We start from the raw sequence: 21,965 nt of genomic DNA, 5'->3' as shown, positions 1-21,965 counted from the left end.
AAGACAATGACGAACTGGTCCAAGAACTCTTTGAATACCCGGTTCATTAAGTCCATGAAAGCAGCAGGGGCATTCGTCAGTCCAAACGGCATCACCGTGAATTCATAGTGTCCGTACCTCGTCCTGAATGCCGTCTTTGGGATATCCTCCTTTTGGATCCTTAACTGATGATACCCTGTCCTTAGGTCGATCTTAGAAAATACCGAGGCTCCCTGCAACTGGTCGAACAGGTCGTCTATCCTTAGGAGGGGATACTTATTCTTAATCGTCACTTGATTCAGCTGACGGTAGTCGATACAGTTCAAGGTGCAACAACAACACCTGCAGCCACTTGCCCAATAATCCGTTTAGCAACTCTGGCGGCGGCGGTGAGATGGCCTACGACACTGCCGTCATCCAGTCCACTGATGGGAAGACAGTCGGGAAGGCGGTCGCGGTGCCGGGGGTAGTCTTCATGTGTGGTTCCGCTTGGATGCTCGAAGGCCTCTCCGCTGGTGCTCTGGTGAGTTTCGTATGATTAATATGGTTTGGACACAAGGGAACACAACATGAAAAATCTCATGATTTGTTAGACATGAAATGCTGGTTGAAATACTGATTACCACTCTATAAGTATTTATAAAGCTATCTGTGCTTTTATTTATTTGTTTGTTCTTAGCTATCTGTGCTTTAAAAGTAAATTTATCCGGCCAATTTCAATATAGCCAAGAACAAAGGAATAGTCTCTTTTGCAATTTTTAACCCCCACATCGGTGTGCAAATTCGAACATATTGGAAAAAGGTTCTTGATCACCAGCACTACTAACCAGTACATATGGAAGTACGTACAAATAGATGGGCCATAACTTATTGATACCTCTTTGCATTCCAGGGAACAGCTGGGCTCGGACGATCTGAAGTGTCACTCCCTGTCCAATTTGCTTCCGCTTTTAACATTCCAAAAAAATTTGCCATGTACTTGAGCGATTCATCAAGCTCCAATGGTGTCATATTCTTCGGCGACAGCCCTTATGAGTTGCTCCCTAACGTCGAGGTCTCTAAGTCACTCATGTACACCCCATTAATCCTCAACCCGGTAAGCACCGCAGGATCTTATTTTGAGGGTAACCCGTCAACCGACTATTTCATAAACCTCACCTCCATCAAGATCAATGGAAAAGCAGTCCTGCTGAATCCGACATTTCTGAACATCACTGACGACAATGGAGGGACGAAGATCAGCACCGTCAATCCGTACACGGTGATGGAAACGTCAATCTTCGAGGCCTTCACGAAGGTGTTCAGACAAGAAGCCAAGAGCTTGACTGAGGTCTCGTCCGTTAAGCCATTCAAGTACTGTTTTAGCACCAACAACACACCGTACACTAGAGTGGGACCGGTGGTGCTGATTATTGATCTGGTGATGCACAGCAGCAGCGTTTATTGGAGGACCCTTGGTGCGAATTCGATGGTGCAAGTGAAGGAAGATGTCATATGATTGGGTTTCGTCGATGGCGGTTCGAACCCGAGAACGTCCATTGTGATTGGTGGATATCAATTGGAGGATAATCTTGTTCAGATTGACTTGGAGAAGGCAAGGCTTGGATTTAGCTTCTCTCTTCTTTTCAAGCAAACTACCTGTTCCAACTTCAACTTCACTTCAAGCGCGTGATTCTGAATCTGGTTGTTTGCTGCGCTTTCTATCTAAATTGCATGATGGTTTTTGCAGAGTTTGAACAACTTATTTATCTAATAGTTCTAGCCTAACTATGGCATTATAACGGTATTAATTTTATTTAGGAGGTTTGGAACCCTTATTTGTGGCCTTGTGAATTTTCTTTGATCTGTACCCTTCTAGGATCACCGGAATCTCCAACCTTGAACCTCACCTGAATTTCTTTACAATATAAGATCAAAATGATTAGCACCGAGACTTCAAGAGAATATAATTGAGGAGAGAGTTTTGGAATGATTAACCTTGTCGAAAACGAGCAAATGAACTCTTTATTTATAGAGAAACTAAGTTAAGGGTAACCCGTCTAGATCGGCTCTTCAAATGAGTGTATGTGCTCTTTAAAAGGTCACGAAATCGCTTCAAATAGTTAGCCCATTACTTTGAAGGGCTAGGCTGGCCCTTCGAATGATTTCCATGGAAGGGTTGGGCCAGCCGGCGCAGGAATTGATTGGCCCTGTGTAGCGATTGATGGCCTATGCAAAGTCGGGCCAGCCTTGCTCAATGGGCGTCCGGTGCTACATCTCGGCAATGTGACATTAGTGTACTACCGAACCCATCCCACAATTGCGACACGGTAGTCATAAATAAGGTGGTGAATATATATGATATGAATTAACACATAAACGAAAGATTTATTCTTCTATCTTCTATTACTAGTCTCAACAATTACATCAATCACGTGAGCAATCGTATAAAAACCGACACAAAGCTAGTTGTCCACGTCTCAATTGCACGGATTCCAGAGAATCAAAGTCAAACAAATTGCACTCTATCAGTCGTCCCTATGCCTAAAATCGCAAGATATGACTATGGGATGTCTAGTCCCAATACATCTCACACAAGACGATGCTTTCTTTACTCCTACACAATTGACCTTCGTGAGATTCAAAAGCACATGTCCCAAAAAATATTCAAACTCCTATAAAAGAGACCCACCAATCCAAACCATAAAATCCATCTTCATTCCACTTTGCATCCATGGCTTCTTCCAGTAATTTGCTCTTCCTTTCATTTTTCCTCTTCCTCACAAGTTCACAAACACATTCCAAAACCTTTCAACCCAAAGCCTTCCTTCTTCCTGTGACTAATTAAGGACTCCTCATTACTCCAGTACACCACCCAAATCAAGCAGAGAACCCCTCTTGTGCCCACTAAGCTGACCATTGATGTTGGAGGCCAGTTCATGTGGGTGGATTGTGAGAAAGGTTATGTCTCCTCTTCTTATAGGCCCATCCCATGCGACTCCAAAATCTGTAAGATCTCGCGAGCGGGGGCTTGTCTACTTGTATGCCCCTCTCCGCCTGGACCGGGATGCAACAACAACACATGCTACCACTTACTTTACAACCCACTCATCGACACCACCGATAGCGGCGTGATGGTGGCTGATGCTGTGTTGGTTCAGTCCACCGATGGGAGAAGCTCCGGGCCCGCGGTTTCCATCCCGGGGTTGGTCTTCACTTGCAGTCTCATTCGCTTCTCAAAGGCCTCTCTAGTGGGGCTAAGGTATGACACAGCGGTGAACAGGCCATATGGCGGTTGAAGTACTTGCCTAAGATTCAGTCCGACTTGGACCGTCTCAATCACATGTTAGGATAGTGATGGCCGGATGTGGACCGCACATGATCACCAAGGTCGTAATGTCTGTTTAATAAATTGTATCCACACGGGAAACATGGCACGATCACATTTTGTTCGAAAATGACATGATCCATATATATCATTAAAAGAAATTACTTGTTCCATCAGATAAAAGAAGTACATTATATAGTCTATGTTGATTGATGTCATGGCTAAGGTATATGCTAACACGGACTTAACAATGTTTTGCTCAGGGGATTGCCGGGCTTGGAAGATCGCTAGTTTCGCTCCCCTCGCTGTTTGCTTCGGCTTTCAAATTCCAACGTATCTTTGCCATGTGCTTGAGCTCCTCCTCGCAATCAAATGGAGTCATCATCTTTGGCGACGGACCATACCAATTCCAATTTGAGAAAGAGGTCTCTGAGTACCTCATGTACACTCCCCTAATACTCAACCCAAAAGGCACGGCGGGAGAGTACTCTGAGGACAACCCTTCGACAGACTACTTCATCCGTCTTACCTCCATCAAGATCAATAGGCGAGCGGTCCCGCTCAACGCTTCACTATTGAACATCGACAAGGAAGGCAATGGGGGAACGAAGATCAGCACTGTTAATCCATACACAATGATGGAGAGGTCGATCTTCAAGGTTGTCCTCGAAGTGTTTGCGGAAGAAACCAAGGGCATGACTAAGGTCCCTAGTGTTAAGCCTTTCCAGTACTGCATAAGCTCCAAGAACCTGGGTAGTACAAAAGTCGGACCGCCCGTGCCCGCCATCGATCTGGTGTTGCATGATAAGAGCGTGTCTTGGACGATCTTCGGAGCCAATTCCATGGTGCAAGTGAAAAACGACGTGTTGTGCTTGGGGTTTGTTGACAGCGGCTTGAACCCGAGAACTTCTGTGGTCATCGGAGGGCACCAATTGGAGGACAATCTCTTGCAATTCGATCTCGTGAAACGGAGGTTGGGATTCACCTCCTCGCTCTTGTTCATGCAAACCACCTGTGCCAACTTCAACTTTACTTCTCCTGTTTAAAGAAGTGGAGACTTTACTAGCATTCCATCGTCGTGCTTGTGTTTCACCGTTTACTGGTATCCTTGTACTCGGTTTCTCATCCTGTAAATCCTTGATTATCGAAATAAAAGTTTAGCGGCGACATTGCACATGGAGCATAATGGATTATCTTTGATTATTGAAATAAAAAATGTGGATTATGGTCCTTCCTTTAGCTTAACGAAAAGTTTTTTTATAACATTACATATGCAGCATCAACATGGTATCCAAATTTACATCGGTTTCTCCGAAAATGCTACTCCAGCCTAGTGGACGACCCTTAACATCTTTAAAAACATTAATGCAATGAACCGAGAGAGAAAGACCTGAGCTTGCACCACGATTGGACACGTGTCATTTTGCACACAAGAATTCCGAACTAAAGAAAATGTATATCGAATTGTATAAGTTTCAAAATGGAATACAATCACTGATTACAACATTGAATCGTAAATCCTTTTAAATCTTTCTTCTCTCGAACACGATTTGAATCTTGATGACATAATATCCAATGGGACGTAGTTGAGTTAAGAGAATTTTGTGTATATTACTTGCTTGAATAAAATAGAACTACAAAGCCAAGTCCCTTTATATAGGGAAAGAATGAACAGTAATAAACAGTAAACCTAAATTATATATTATATCTAACATTCCCCCGCAAACTCAAGGTGAGTTGAAACAAGTCAACTGGAGTTTGGAGAGAATATCTAGGAAGCGCCCAGGTGGATGTGTCTTTGTGAAGATATCGGCAATCTGATCAGCTGATGAAGTAAAGACAAGTCGTAGAGTGCCACGAAGAACATGAGAGCGGATGAAGTGACATTCTATCTGATACCAAGTTGAGTTGAGAGAATTTTGTGTATATTACTTGCTTGAATAAAATAGAACTACAAAGCCAAGTCCCTTTATATAGGGAAAGAATGAACAGTAAACCTAAATTATATATTATATCTAACAGACGTAATGAGTCTTGATCTCAAGTAAAAGATTGTTGGGGTCTTGATGACCTAAATCAAGTAGAGCTTCGCATTCTTGAAAAAGCCTGAGTATCCAAGAAACAACAATTACGCAGACTTTCGATATGTCTTCACATATCAGCTCATAGACGATGTAGTCTAGTATTCATATCATTAAGGGACAAATATTCATACTGTAACAGCTAGAGTATATTGCATTTTGGAACCAATTTTAACTGTTAGTATTGTGGTAGTTTCATTTAAATGCATTTTGGGGTCAATTTTAACCTTTTTTTTTTGTATCATCTTCTTTTTTTGATTTCGAGATTTTCTCATGTTGAGAGGATGCCACTATTTGGGGGATAAAGGCCACATGGCGAAGCCATAAAAGCGTCCCAAAGTACATTTACTTCGCAAAAAGAGTCAAATTGAGGAGGTATGCGGCGTCAACTCACAGGAGATAAAAGGATCTAAGTGCTAGGAGCCATATAGAGGCAAGATGGTATGGACTTTTTGGACATCGACATTGTCACGGGGTAATTATTATAATTAATTTATGTGTCCTCAACCTTGCCACATCGAAATATGATGTCATCCCATACGTCAAATATCTGCCGAGGTAGATTTACTCTAAATTGCAATAAATCATGTCCATTGTCTGAATCAAAAGTACTAATGTAATTTTTCCTTAATCTCTCCGTAACTTCTTACACATTCACGTAGTTTTTTGTTTCGTCTGAGAGTGCCAGGTATAAATTACGGACATTCATTGGAATTATCTGTCAGCATCGCAATAGATTGCATAATTCTTTGTCCTAAAGGACGTTAAAGGTACTTAATTATTTTGACCAAATTTTTTTAATTAATTGATTAATATCTTAACCAATTCAAGTTGACCGAAAGTCTTTAATTGATACCCATGTCCAGAAAAGATTGATACGTGGATTCCTTTCCAAAGAAGGTTATATAATAGGACAAAGATTATGGCACGTTACCCATATTCTTCATATAAAGGATGTACTGTATGTGCCTTTTGCGGAGGTCGGTCCAAACTTCAGAGCATCTTCACTCTTATAATACAAGATATGATTATTGTTTTGTACTCATTTTAAGTGGACTGCTAGGTCATTGAATAAGTCCAAGCCAGTCTATGACTATTGTACGCTCTTCTTCATCTAGAATAATGTACTTACGGGAGAGATCGTGGTTTCGTGATTTAAGTCATTTTGTGAAGACTTCATTGTAAGTAAAAGTAAGAACATGAAGAGAGCACTAAAACCGCATCCGGGTTCGAGCTTGAATGATCCAGTCTTTGATTCACTAAATTGAATTAGTGGACACTAGGGGATAAAAAGCTCATGCAGCATATGCCACTATCATGAGAATGACAGCTTTAAACGAATCTCCGCATATGCTCTCAAGCGTATCAGTGGCTGCATAATTGCGAATGCCAGATCTCATATCAACCAATAATCATATAATATAGCCTTTCTCTCATGGATCAAAAGAAAATTAACCCACAACTCAGGCCAATATATCTTGCCCTTTATTAGTTAAAAAAAAAAAAGGAACCTTCATGGTGGCATCCCGCTAAGCTTTAGTTGTGAAGTTGAAGTGTGAGCAGGTGGTTTGCCTGAACAGGAGGGAAGAGCTGAACCCAAGCCTTGGATTGCCCAGATCAAACTGCAGCAAGTTGTCCTCCAATTGATGCCCTCCGATCACTATTGACGTCCTTGGACTCAACCCTCCATCCACAAACCCAAGCACAACACACCCTCCTTCGCTTGCACCATTGAATTAGCCCCGAACATCGTCCAAATGACACTGCTGCTTTGCAGCACCTGGTCGATCTGCGGCACGCCTGGCCCAACCCTCGTGCTCGCGAAGCTACTCGAATCGAAGCATGCCCCAAAGGGCTTCACCGGCGCGACCCTCAGGAGTTGTGAGAGCTCCTTCATGAAAGTCCTGACCACAGCCTTGTAGATTGAGGTCTGCATCACGGTGTTCGGGTTCACAGTGCTGATCTTGGTGCCCCCGTTGCCTTCTTTGTCGATGCTCAAGAGGGATGCGTTTAAGGGGACTTGTTTCTGTTGAGAAAACCTCATAACATATTTTGAAGTTGACAAAACTGTCCAAGAGATATTGTAATTCTAACAAATATGTCGCGACCAAAAATTTCTCTCGGGCTAATGGATTGTTAAGACTAAGCCTAACTCGAGCCCTCCCAAGCCCTACCAATTCGCAACTTAGGATTTAAGTTTTTAACATGCAAAAGTTTTCATGCTTGGAGTCGCCACTAATCTATTTGTGGTAGGTCGATTAGAAACCTAAATAAAACATAGGGAGATATGTTTTATTCCTACGAACCAGAGATTCTAAGCTCGGGGACTTGATTACGCTAGATCTAATCTAACGCCCTTTCGGTACCTTTACTTTTCAAAAAATGTTTATGCATGCGGTCTGGATCCATTTTAACTTAGTCACTAACATGTGAGGTGATCATGCGGGTGCGCAAACCACCAAAGTAACACTCAATAATCAATAAATTGCAAGATCGGGAGAATTACTTACCTCGAAGCAACGTAAGCATCTGCGTTGTTAGCTAGAAAATCACATCAACAATCCTAATATGATTTCTAATTAACAAGTAGTTCACTCAATATTTTTTTAGGATTTTCACTTATTTAAATGAAAGCTAACCTATATGTAATGACGTGCAAAAATTAACATGCGATTAATGCAGCCTAACATGCAAACTATATGTCATGCGACGACGTGACCTAATTCTAATGACGGAAAAATGATTTATTTTTGGTATTTTCAAATGAAATTCGGAATTAAAAATTACTCAAATTAACATGCAATCTATCCTAGAGAAAATGATTTGATCTATCCTAAAGTGATTCTTTTTTTTGGGATTTTTATTAAAATTCGAAATTATTAAATATCCTAAATAATCCACTAAGATTAAAACAATTTCTAATTTAAATCTAACTAACAATTTTTTAAGATTTTCTTTATTTAAAAGGAAAACAATCAAACAAAAATACCAATCACATTCAAACAATCCACGCAATCCGCAAGATTCTTCAAATTCAGATAAGGCAAAGAAATCAAGCTAACGGTCATATCTATAGGGTTATAGATATCGACAGAAAGTTGATTGTTTAAATTTGGAAAGCAAATTAAATCTATTATCGTATCCAAGTGATTATGGACAAGATAACGATTTTCCGTATCGCCGCGTATCGTACCTTAGGGATAAGGTCGGATAGTCGTTCAGATACGTTGCCAAATTAGGAATGATTCCTAATTTTGGGTATTTTCAAATATTGCGGATATCACAAAATTACCCTAAGATATCTAGCTATCCACCAAAATATTCACGAAATATTCAAACACCCGAAAACTAGGAAATTAAATATTTAAGAGAAATATTCGGATAATCTTACCTAATTGGCGGATAATTCCAAATTTGAACTCGAGATCGAACTCGGGCTTGCGAGATCGGGACGGTGGCTAGTGGACCGGCAGCGTAGCGATTCTCGGACGTGGATAGCGATGCACGACGGTAGTGCTCGGTCGTAAAGGGACAACCTACGGCGTGGACTTCTCGGACTACAACTTGTGACGCCGCTCGTAGAGGCGTAGGCGGGACTCACGGTTTGGGATGCTTGGTTCAAGATGCGTCTTAGAGCTCGGCCAACCTACGAAACGAAACGATGATAGCGGACAACCGAAAAAATGCAATGTCGTCACGTAATCAAGTGGCCAACATGCGGCGAGACAAAGCGAGCCCAAGAGCGGCAATAGGTCGCCGTGGAGTAGCACCTGCACGGCGGCGATGCAAGGACTCGGCGTTGCGGGTGAGAGCGTTATCGTCGTGGTGCAGCGGAAGGATCGCTCGACCGGGAGCGTTGCCGGATCAACGGCGGGAATAACCACGTCGTCGTCGAGGCGGAAAACGGCAACGCGATCTCGATAAACGTCGCGGGCTCACTGCTCCGAGGCGTCCGGGATGCCCGCTGCGTCGAACGATGGCTGGGGGCGTCGAGGAAAGCTGCAGAAAACGTCTGGAATTTGGGCAAAGGACGCGGCTTGCCCAGGGAGGAGAAAGAGAGAAAGAACCAATTTTTCTTTGACCTTTGACCGTCTGGGCTCCCCCGAAAGCACTCTTTGGGGTTTACTGCATATGGAAGATGACCAGAAACTATCTCCCCTTTTGCGTTTTCTCCTTTGGCTTCTCTATGAGTGCAGAACGTGGAGAGCTTTTGCTCTCCACCTTGACCCTCGTGAGTTGAGCCTTAGGCAGAAAGAACAAAAGCCATATCTCTCTCTCTCGCTCCTTGCTCTTGCGTCTCACGATGTGGCCGAGTATGTAAGTGGTATCCCCCCTCCTTTTTGTGAACCCTTAATGAATATTTATAGGTAAAGTGTAGGGTTTTTTTGCTTGCAATTATTTCCTACTTCGATTCAAAGAAGATATTGCAATATATGATATTATCAAATCAATTTGTTCAATTTAAATCACGATAATATCCAAACTAATATTTTTCAACTCGACATTTTCCAATGAAAATTTCTGCTCTTACAATGTTCATGGGCTTGGCCAAGAAATTTTTTTTTGAACGCGGGCTTAGTCCAATTTCATTAAGTTCAGAGCCGTTCACTCGAGTCCATTCACCGCCGGTCCGGTAAATATCCAAACTATATGGGCCTATTAATGAAATGCTCCTAATATCTATATGCAATTTAACGAATATTTTTGCTAGGTGTCGGGATCGACTCCTAATTTTCCTATGCAATATGTACCTAAATGGATCGCCAAAATTTAGGTGTCAACAGCTGCCCCTCTTTGAAGGGGGAGCTCGAAGAGGTTTCATTCAAAGATAAAATGATACCTAAAATTTGACTATGCAAATGCAATGAGAAAAATTAATCTTTTTGTCGAGTAAATGGGATCTCAATGAGCCCACACCCATTTTCTAATATGATATGAAAATGCAAATGCAAAAATAGAAAACATACCTGCATTTACTTACCTGAAGATTTGGAAAAGCAAAATTGGGGTATGGATCAGCTTTCGAAACCCGCCAAGTATCTGGAATTCCCAATAGTATTTGAAAGCTCGAAAATTCCCTTCGGATTTTCAGAGAAGATGCTTGAGATGAGATGGGCTCGAAAATTCCCTTCGGATTTTCGATGAAAGGTATCGAATAATTCCCTTCGGACTTTCAAGAAAAATTCCTGAAACTTCAATCAGATACTTGAATGCGCTCGATGATTCCCTTCGGATCTTTGAGAAGATATCTGAAACTGCAATCAGATATGATTAATAGGATCGAAAACTCCCTTCGGATTTTCGGAAATGATATCTGAAACTTCAATCAGATACTTGAATGGGCTCGATGATTCCCTTCGGATCTTCGAGAAGATATCTGAAACTGCAATCAGATATGATTAATAGGATCGAAAACTCCCTTTGGATTTTCGGAAATAATACCGAAACTTCAATCGGGTATTTGAATGGGTTCGATGATTCCCTTCGGATCTTCGAAAAGATATCTCAAACCGCAATCGATATGATTAATAGAATCGAAAATTCCCTTCGGATTTTCGGAAATGATAACCGAAACTTCAATCGGATATTTGAATGTTGAAAAATATTTAAACAAATTCGAAGCTTCAGATAGCAACTCAAGCGTCAGGAACTCTTCAGTCTTCGAGGAAACATTACCTGTCGGACATGACTAGAGCAAAAACACATATTCATTCATAAAAGAGATTAGCAATCACGGCTACTCTAGAACACACATTTCAAAATTCATTAATTCAATTGAGGTTTATGCATGATGGTTTTACCATATTTGCATAACCAAATTTCCACTAGGGAGAATTATCATTAAGACAATTTTCACTTATAACGTGGATTTCTTAAGAATGCTAAATGAGAGACTTTCAGTTAAAAAGGGCTTTCACTCACTCTCATTCAGAAGGGCTATTTTATGAGAATCACTCCATCTCACCATCATCATGTTGATAAGGGTCCGAGTATTCTCGCAAGCGGTACAACCTTACCAATCTGAGAGGTCTTTGTCAGGAACGTGGTGTCGGTTTGGTCAATGGCTTAACAAAGGAGACTCTTCGAGTCGGGGCTATTGAAAGAAAATACTCTGCAATCATCTTCGGGTTTACAAGTCAAGAACCCTGCAAAATGAGATAAAAATAGACTTGCTCGCACTTCTTCGAGCTAAGCTTATAAACATCTGAATTCTACGTTAATTCAAGTGCCCTAATCCGAAGAGACTTTGCAAGGGACGTAACGTAGGCTAGGTTCATGGTTCAAGAAACGAAAGTATATATCAGGCTAAGAAATGTGTATAAGGGTGAGAGTTGGTGATCATCTAGGCATAATCACCGGTTTTCTTCTTTGCCTTGAAGAATTGTCTTCTTGATAGATGTACTATCAGTCTTGAGTTCACCACTTGATTCCTTCGAGACTTGTAAGACCACTGATCCACTGGGATTCATGACTTTGACATGTCATATCTTGACATTTTTTCTCTAAAGTTCTTCCCTTTTTTTTTCGACTTTTCTTTTTTCATGGGCATGGCCTTGCTTTTACCTGGCACACTGCTTTTTTATGCCCCTTAGCTTTCATTTTTTTTTTTTAAACTTTTGACACACACTGTCTACAATGCATACATTAGCCAACCACACTTTGGCTTATTTTGACCGAATGACTAACATTTGGACTCTCAGGGTCTTCGTCTTCTATTGGCGCTCCGGATATGTTGCATGGACAATGATGGCTTTTACCTTGCCCCAGTGTGGGGGATGATCACCAACTGGATTTTTATGAAATGAAATTGCAGGCTCAAGTGGGCTAAGCAATGGATAAAGTGTGTAGGATAGAGAAAGAACCGCTCTTCATCATTCTAAGGCACTTGAATTAATGTTTGAGTTCATTTGCAATAGCAACACTTGAAGATTGATGCAAGTGTGAGTAAGAAAATTTCTATCCATTTTTCTTACCTTACGATGTCGACTTACCTCCAGTTTACCCCGATGTGGGGTGGTTCTTGACAGGGGTAATTTGAAAAAACTTCTCCAAGTGTTTGGGCTCAAAGTGGTGAAACAATGGATAACTTGTAGTATTTGGGATAGAGAAATGAACCGCCTCTCGTCATTTCGGTAGTCGTACCTTTCGCGAGATAACCCTTTACCTTATGAACATGCAATTTTTCCACTCATCCCACAAGTGTATGAATAGGGGAAGGTGTATAAGATGTGGCTTGCCTTTCATCATCCCAACATATCTCATTTAGCATACTCAAGCAATTCCACATCATTCATTGAATTGTCCATCTTGACAAATTTCAACATAAAATTGATGAGTCAAATAGGTAAACTTACCAAGCAAAATTTCTTTTCCTTGAAAGATATGATCATTTCACAAGCTTATCAAGTTCAAGCACAAAAAGTTTGCAACTTCCGAACATATTTATCATACTAAAAAATCTCATCATAAGCATGAAAAATATGGCATTGAGCATTCAAAATAAATGGTTCCTGCAAAAAGTGTGAGAACATCAACACAGAGAGACATTTTTGGAATGGGAGCCCTTTGATTGCCCCTATTTAGAAGGAATGGACACATGAATGCTCCATCGTTGCTTTTGCCCCTGCACAAGAGAACGTGCATGAATAGGATTCTATGTAACGCAAAATGAGACTTAGTAAATTTCGATTGTCCAAGGAATTATCTCAATGGCCGCTACAGGAGTCTGTCATGCCCCCGATTTGTCATCTCCTTTTCTGGCTTTCCAGATATAGCACCAAACCAAATCAAGTTATGATTCATTGCCCCCAGATAAGTCTTTGCAAGCTCACTTTCCTTCGAAGGCTTTGTTAGCTCTCAATTGGACCAATGGGTTCATCATCATTGAACTGGATGTGTCATTTTCTTATCACAACAAGCTAGAGTATTATGCTCTGAGACATGAAGTAAATGAGTCAGACGAACAAACAGGGTTTATTTGATGCATGATTTGGAAAAAGGTTTTTTTTTTTTTATAAAAACAATGAAATGCTTTTTATTTTCGGAAAGTCTTTTTTTTGGAGGGAGCATGAGAAAACCCAGCCCTCAGAATTTCTCCTTGGATGATATTTTCTTTTCATGGTTGGATATCATCACCGGGCTAGTTTAATATACTTTAACATGTCCTCAAAATGAAAACAAACTTGTAATTTCATTGAATAGAATCAAATGAATTACATTATTGGAAGGGAAATGCAAATAATCAATGCCCTACGAATCAAAACATAAACATGAATTGAAATCCTAGAAAGCAGGAAATCCTAGAAAATACTTGAAATCCTAGAAAGCATGAAAGACTCCTTCGCAGAGGAGTATAAAAACAGAAATTTCTCTACTCAATAACAGCATCCGTGCTTCCAGCATGGTTGGGTAGAGGGTTCCGCTGGACATTTGGTTGATCACTGCGGAAAGAGAATGCCTTTGTGTCCAAGAGGTCTTGAATTCTATGCTTCAGTACGTAACAATCATCAGTAGAATGACCGACCTCCCCCATATGATACTCACACTTCTTAGAGGAGTCATAACTAGAGAACCGCTCGGGGTTCGGGCGTTTCGGCTCACTTGAAAGCAAAATTTTCTTTTTGGAGAACAGAGCGAGAACTTTGGATAACGGCCCGGGCAGAGGCGTGAAGTTCCTTTTAGTACCTTGTTGCCGACTAGTGAATTGGCGTCCACCTTGTTGTTTGCCAACAGACTGTATTGTCGAGGCAGTGTCACGGCTTTGTTGAGAGTAAGCTACATTCACTTCAGGTGTCGGTTCCTTATCCTTCTTGAGGGTGAACTTCTTAGCAGAGGTAGCCTGCTCAGTGGCCCAACCATCGCGCAGAGCGATCTCAATGCGTTCTCCCACTGGTATCAACTCAGCTAAAGAATTGAAATTAGAACCCAACATTCGATTACGAAACTCGAACGGTAAAGTCTTCATGAAGGTATCAAGCATCTCCTTCTCAGTCAACTCGGGGGTAATTTGCACAGCTAGAGCTCTCCACCTAGTAGCATAGGCCTTGAAGGTCTCGGTCTTTTTCTTCTCAGTGCGAATCAAATCCTCACGTGACGGGGCCACGTCAATATTGAATTTGTATTGACGAATGAAAGCATCAGACAAATCCTCCCATGTCTTGAGCGAATGAATCTTTTTCAAAACGAACCATTGTAAGGGGGGTCCGGTTAAGCTATCTTGGAAAGTGTGGATCATGAGTGGCACATTATCAGCATACGGCGCCATCCTCGTCGTGTAGTATTGTAAATGGACCTTAGGACAGGAAAGGCCATCGAACTTATTAAACTCAGGCGCCTTGAACTTCTTAGGGACTTGAACCTTGACAATGTGAGCAAGACCTCGTGAGAATTGATCATCAAAGCCTTGCATTTGACGGAATTTTTCTTCAAGCTTATCAATACGCTCAGCCTCATCACTCTTTGGTGGCTTAGAAGATGCATCGCCCCCATCCGTAATGATCGGACGAGCTTTGTCGCTTAAAGTTGCACCATTCTCGGTCGAGGAAGTGCCAATGGCAACAGCTTTTCCCTTGTCTTTTGACTCAACAGGGAGGAGAGTCATCGGGCAGTACAATCTCTACACTCGGTTGAGCGGGTGCGCATACAGTGTGGAAATGCTTGTCCGTAGGGAAGCAACTTGTTTGGTGATATTCTCGAGCACATTCAGGGACTTGCTTCATTTCGGTTTCAAGGACAAAGAACACGAGCCACGCTCATTTTGGTCGATCATTCTTGCTCTTGAGCGAGTACGGATTGGGAACGTTGACGGTCCGTAATAACCTAATTAAAAAATAGAGCATGGTAAGTATACGTCCTCAAAACGATCAGTCCATGACTCAATCTAATTGTCCCTTTTTATTCCCATTTTTCGTGACATTTTTCATTACTCCATGTACTTGTGAAAATGATGGCAAATTTCTCAGGAAATAATGACCTATGACACATCCAAGAAAATAAAGACATAGATTGAAAATAATTCTCCAAAAGAGCTTTCTTTTTTCTTCTTTTTTTTTTGTTTTAAAAAAAAGGACTCAATGATTATTACTTTCAAATTAAAAACCGACCTATACCTATTATGGACCGACCCGAAAGATGCAATAACTAAATAAATTGCAAAAAGGAGAGTTCAGAAGACTTACTTTACCCGGTAGGACCATGGCAATCACATAGACACGCGCATGAAATGTGAGGTTCGATTTCTATCTAGACTCTGGCTTACAAAATGGAGACGCGAGGATTACCGGGCTAAACCAGTCATGGTTGTGGTTAGGCCGAGGTTCCCCTGACTCCGGCTTAGTCAAGGAGCCGACCCGGGTTGCAAAGGGTGCAACCGTGGTGGGAACTCAATGACACCGTGAAAAAACTTTCGGGACCAAGGAGGGCGACCCATACCACGCGGGTGTGGTCGGGGTGTCCACTGTCTCGGTACCATCCTAAACCTGTGCTGCCCAGGTCCGGCAGCGGGTAGTGTGTGCGGTGTAGTGAAATGCAAGGCATGCACAACAAGTTATATCATACAACTTCGTACATAAAATAAACCATACATCCAAACACCTCCCCGCAAAACAAGGGTTAACAATCACGCCTCCCCTTATACCTCCCGGCCGCCGAAAAACATTTAACACCTAAAATGTTAGGGACGTACCGGGGATCCTCGCTATCAAGCAAAAAATATTTTTTGAAAAGAAAAACTGGCCTAAGTCCACTAAGAGTTTTAACTCAACTCCCCAGCGGAGTCGCCAAGCTGTCGCGACCAAAAATTTCTCTCGGGCTAATGGATTGTTAAGACTAAGCCTAACTCGAGCCCTCCCAAGCCCTACCAATTCGCAACTTAGGATTTAAGTTTTTAACATGCAAAAGTTTTCATGCTTGGAGTCGCCACTAATCTATTTGTGGTAGGTCGATTAGAAACCTAAATAAAACATAGGGAGATATGTTTTATTCCTACGAACCAGAGATTCTAAGCTCGGGGACTTGATTACGCTAGATCTAATCTAACGCCCTTTCGGTACCTTTACTTTTCAAAAAATGTTTATGCATGCGGTCTGGATCCATTTTAACTTAGTCACTAACATGTGAGGTGATCATGCGGGTGCGCAAACCACCAAAGTAACACTCAATAATCAATAAATTGCAAGATCGGGAGAATTACTTACCTCGAAGCAACGTAAGCATCTGCGTTGTTAGCTAGAAAATCACATCAACAATCCTAATATGATTTCTAATTAACAAGTAGTTCACTCAATATTTTTTAGGATTTTCACTTATTTAAATGAAAGCTAACCTATATGTAATGACGTGCAAAAATTAACATGCGATTAATGCAGCCTAACATGCAAACTATATGTCATGCGACGACGTGACCTAATTCTAATGACGGAAAAATGATTTATTTTTGGTATTTTCAAATGAAATTCGGAATTAAAAATTACTCAAATTAACATGCAATCTATCCTAGAGAAAATGATTTGATCTATCCTAAAGTGATTCTTTTTTTTGGGATTTTTATTAAAATTCGAAATTATTAAATATCCTAAATAATCCACTAAGATTAAAACAATTTCTAATTTAAATCTAACTAACAATTTTTTAAGATTTTCTTTATTTAAAAGGAAAACAATCAAACAAAAATACCAATCACATTCAAACAATCCACGCAATCCGCAAGATTCTTCAAATTCAGATAAGGCAAAGAAATCAAGCTAACGGTCATATCTATAGGGTTATAGATATCGACGAGAAAGTTGATTGTTTAAATTTGGAAAGCAAATTAAATCTATTATCGTATCCAAGTGATTATGGACAAGATAACGATTTTCCGTATCGCCGCGTATCGTACCTTAGGGATAAGGTCGGATAGTCGTTCAGATACGTTGCCAAATTAGGAATGATTCCTAATTTTGGGTATTTTCAAATATTGCGGATATCACAAAATTACCCTAAGATATCTAGCTATCCACCAAAATATTCACGAAATATTCAAACACCCGAAAACTAGGAAATTAAATATTTAAGAGAAATATTCGGATAATCTTACCTAATTGGCGGATAATTCCAAATTTGAACTCAGATCGAACTCGGGCTTGCAGATCGGGACGGTGGCTAGTGGACCGGCAGCGGTAGCGATTCTCGGACGTGGATAGCGATGCACGACGGTAGTGCTCGGTCGTAAAGGGACAACCTACGGCGTGGACTTCTCGGACTACAACTTGTGACGCTGCTCGTAGAGGCAGTAGGCAGGACTCACGGTTTGGGATGCTTGGTTCAAGATGCGTCTTAGAGCTCAGCCAACCTACGAAACAGAAACGATGATAGCGGACAACCGAAAAAATGCAATGTCGTCACGTAATCAAGTGGCCAACATGCAGCGAGACAAAGCGAGCCCAAGAGCGTGCAATAGGTCGCCGTGGAGTAGCACCGGTGCAGAACAGCGGCGATGCAAGGACTCGGCGTTGCAGGTGAGAGCGTTATCGTCGTGGTGCAGCAGAAGGACTGTCGACTGGGGAGCGTTGCCGGATCAACAGCAGGGAATAACCACGTCGTCGTCGAGGCAGGAAAAACGGCAACGCGATCTGATAAACGTCGCTGGGCTCACTGTTCTGAGGCGTCCAGGATGCCTGCTGCGTCGAACGATGGCTGGGGGCGTCGAGGAAAGCTGCAGAAAACGTCTGGAATTTGGGCAAAGGACGCGGCTTGCCCAGGGAGGAGAAAGAGAGAAAGAACCAATTTTTCTTTGACCTTTGACCGTCCGGGCTCCCCAAAGCACTCTTTGGGGTTTACCGCATATGGAAGATGACCGAAAAACTATCTCCCCTTTTGCGTTTTCTCCTTTGGCTTCTCTATGAGTGCAGAACGTGGAGAGCTTTTGCTCTCCACCTTGACCCTCGTGAGTTGAGCCTTAGGCAGAAAGAACAAAAGCCATATCTCTCTCTCTCGCTCCTTGCTCTTGCGTCTCACGATGTGGCCGAGTATGTAAGTGGTATCCCCCCTCCTTTTTGTGAACCCTTAATGAATATTTATAGGTAAAGTGTAGGGTTTTTTTGCTTGCAATTATTTCCTACTTCGATTCAAAGAAGATATTGCAATATATGATATTATCAAATCAATTTGTTCAATTTAAATCACGATAATATCCAAACTAATATTTTTCAACTCGACATTTTCCAATGAAAATTTCTGCTCTTACAATGTTCATGGGCTTGGCCAAGAAATTTTTTTTTGAACGCGGGCTTAGTCCAATTTCATTAAGTTCAGAGCCGTTCACTCGAGTCCATTCACCGCCGGTCCGGTAAATATCCAAACTATATGGGCCTATTAATGAAATGCTCCTAATATCTATATGCAATTTAACGAATATTTTTGCTAGGTGTCGGGATCGACTCCTAATTTTCCTATGCAATATGTACCTAAATGGATCGCCAAAATTTAGGTGTCAACAAAATATTTTTGAAGTTTTTCTAAGTTCAATAAGTCACTTTCTGGATGTTCAGACTTTACTATGATCAGAAGGAAAAGACTAAGTTCTACACAGGAACAAACAAAGTTCAGTCTTTGTATATAGCAGTTGAAGAATTTCAGTCTATGATTGGAAATGAAAGGACAACCCACCTGACTTGAATTCTGAAGGCGAATCAAGAATTAGACCTTATCCAGACTCTATTGCCAACTCAGAATGAACGCAACGGCTAGTAATCTAGCTTAGGTTTCACAAATGGAAAGTATTGATTTATTCGATCTTACAAGGCTATTTTGCAAGGAACATAAATATTGCGAGATATCGTTAATTGATTGACAATCAACCCAACAACAAGTTTTTTTCTAAATGGAGAAGCTCTGCTTATGAAAACTAAAGTTGTAATTGTATGGACGATCAGAATCAGCGGGATTTAGACTTTGTCACTCATCGGCTACTCAATCCTTATTATACAATCCTTCTTATACAAATATGTCCCCATCCCTATGGAGTACTTGGGTTCATCACATTAAATGTAGGGTACTCCTATTATGCAACTCGACATAAAGGGCAGTATGGCTTGGAGTTGGCAATGTATGCTCAAGCTAAGACTTACTCTAACACTTATTATCTCTAGCCAAATATACTACTGCAAAGAGATATACAAGGAATTCAGACAGGAGGGACCGGCCGTGGAATGGTTTCAATTAATTTGGACCAGTGGTATTAGTAAGCATAATTTTATTGGCTGGCTTGTTTGTAAAGATAGGCTACCGACAGTAGTAACCATAGAACGATGGTTGTCTTCAATTGATACTAAGTGTAATTTTTGTATGACTAGTATAGAAGACAGAAACTACTTATTCTTTTAGTGCACTTGGACAAGCAATGTATGGTGCAGTATTCTGGCGCAAAATGGAATTTGGCGTTCTGCAGGAGGTTGAAATTTAGAACTTCAATGGATGATCATGGCCACTAAGGGCAAAAAATTTTAGGCGAGACTCCTCAAGCTATCTTTCTCAATGACTATCTACTGCATATGGATGGAACGCAATCACAGACGGTTTCAAAACAAGTCGATTGAGGCTCATCTTCTGTTGGCTAGGATACGAAAGGTTATGGGAGGTAGGGCGTCACTCTACCAACAGTGTAGACCTTCCCAAAAAATATTTTATTGGCTACTGTATGGAGGCTTCCTTCCTCCATCTTCTCACATAATTAGTCTCTTTGAAATGCTAGGGGTTTCTCCTAGGCTTTTGTACTTCATCTGATTAATGATATTCACATATTTAGACCCAAAAAAAAAAAAGATTGGAAGATGATCCTCTAAAGACTGTCTAACGGATAGTTTGGAAGCGGAGGAGTATAAAAGGAGACAAACTGTCAAAGAGCAGAAAGAGAGAGACGAAATCCAGAATCATCCATTCCAAAGTCTGAGCAAACTCTGACCAACTTTTACTTGTCTTTCCTAAGCTAAAAATTATGATCTTGAGAGACTTGTTGAAAGAGAGATAGAGTGATCTATCTGAATATCACTCAAAACTTGTAATCTCTTGATCGATCATCTAGTGAAATCCAGCCAGTAAGCTGTCAGCGTGGAAGAGTAGACATAGGCTTGATTGACTTTTATGGACTTGCCCCCACTGAAGTACTCTATCGAGGGCTCACCTGCAAAGCAAGACGATGCAGTGCTCACTGGGTTGATGACCAGTGAAGTGTAGATGAGAGACTTTGAGACATCAATCCCAGGAAGCATCATGTAGGGCCCAATGCCAAAGAAGGCCACTCCACTAGAGCTTGAGGATGAGCTCAAGCAAATGGAAAACTTCCTATCAAAGCTGAAGGAAGCAGAGAATTGAGAGGGGAGCGAAATCCTAGTCCTCCCTAACCCTACCATCCCCTGTGTCCCATTGGGCATGCCTTGAAGGATAAATGTGGCTGCGCATGTGAAGAGGAATTTGGGCATTGAGACAACTGGACCTAGGCTTGACCCGTCAGTGGACCGCACCGCCACGACATCCTGGGCCACCTCGCTGTCCGTGGAGGTGCAGGTCACAGTGTTGTCTGGAGAGAGGGCACACGTGTTTTTGTTGCATCCGGGCAAGGGCCCGGTGGACCAGCTGATGCAGATCTTGGAATCGACAAGGGAGCACTAGGCTGAGCGGCACGGGACTGGGCTGTGGGAGGATGATCATTAGCCTTTGTCATAGTCAACCCAGGGGAACTTGCCGCCAAGGTCGAGGGTTAGCTTGACCGGGACTAGGGGGTTCTTTGGTGTAGGGTAGTGAGGTATTGAAGCATTAAGGAGTCATTGGTGACTGGAAGGACTAATGCCTTTGGCCTAAGTGAGGCTTTTGAAGTGATAGGGAATGTGATTGATAGAATAAGCGAACAAAGTATAAGAAAGTGGAAAGAAATGAAAGCCATGGATGAGAATTGGAGAGAGATATTGCAAACCAGAAGATGTATATGAGAGTGGATTTTAGGTGGAAGAGAAGCAGAAGTTCGTTAAATAGCATCTTGGTCTGAACTTTTTATATTTGGCTCTCAGTATTTTCCTGTGTGTGCCAATAACGTGTTGATTAGTGAGATGGTGATGGATTCTTGACTTTGACTTTTCAATATTTGGAGCAGAGTACACCGTGTCGGCTTTTTCTTCCGATCCTATTCTCCCACTTATTGTTCCTCCATCATGGGAAAGCTATCGAAGTACTAGGCGAACACAAATGGTTACACATTGAAAAGATGATGCCATCGCCTAGCGTCGATTCTCCCAAACTCATGCCATTCGCAACTTGGAGTTTCAATTTAAACATATAAACTTACCTTAAAGCCGCCACAAATCGGTTATGATAAATATGATAACCGAAATTTAGGTGTCAACATCCCTCTCCAATTTATTTATTAAATTTTTTTGTTATTAAATCAAGGGGCTTCTCATGCTCTTTGAGCTTACATGGAGAGTATTATTATTGATGCAGTTGTGGAGTTTATTAGACTGAAGTACTGTTAAAATTGAAGCTAAAAACTCGCGGATTTTTACAAAACGGTATACATGTAATAGTAACTTAACACCAATAGTGATAAAATTGAGATGTGAGTCATA

General features: G+C 41.4%; 3 pseudogenes; 2 read left to right on the top strand and 1 right to left on the bottom strand.

The window, feature by feature from the left end:
* Positions 1-307: 307 nt before the first annotated feature.
* On the top strand, positions 308-1,651 carry LOC115666336 (probable aspartic proteinase GIP2; annotated as a pseudogene).
* Positions 1,652-2,692: 1,041 nt separating this feature from the next.
* LOC115666335 (probable aspartic proteinase GIP2) lies at positions 2,693-4,332 on the top strand (annotated as a pseudogene).
* Positions 4,333-6,896: 2,564 nt separating this feature from the next.
* On the bottom strand, positions 6,897-21,286 carry LOC115692936 (probable aspartic proteinase GIP2; annotated as a pseudogene).
* Between the last annotated feature and the right edge of the window lie 679 nt (positions 21,287-21,965).

Source organism: Syzygium oleosum, unplaced genomic scaffold (assembly GCF_021117445.2).
Source record: "Syzygium oleosum isolate NSW1041296 unplaced genomic scaffold, Sole_v2.1 Sole_v2.38, whole genome shotgun sequence".
Classification (NCBI taxonomy): Eukaryota; Viridiplantae; Streptophyta; class Magnoliopsida; order Myrtales; family Myrtaceae; genus Syzygium; species Syzygium oleosum.
Note: the sequence above shows the minus strand (reverse complement) of the source record. Positions and strands in the feature narration are given on the sequence as shown.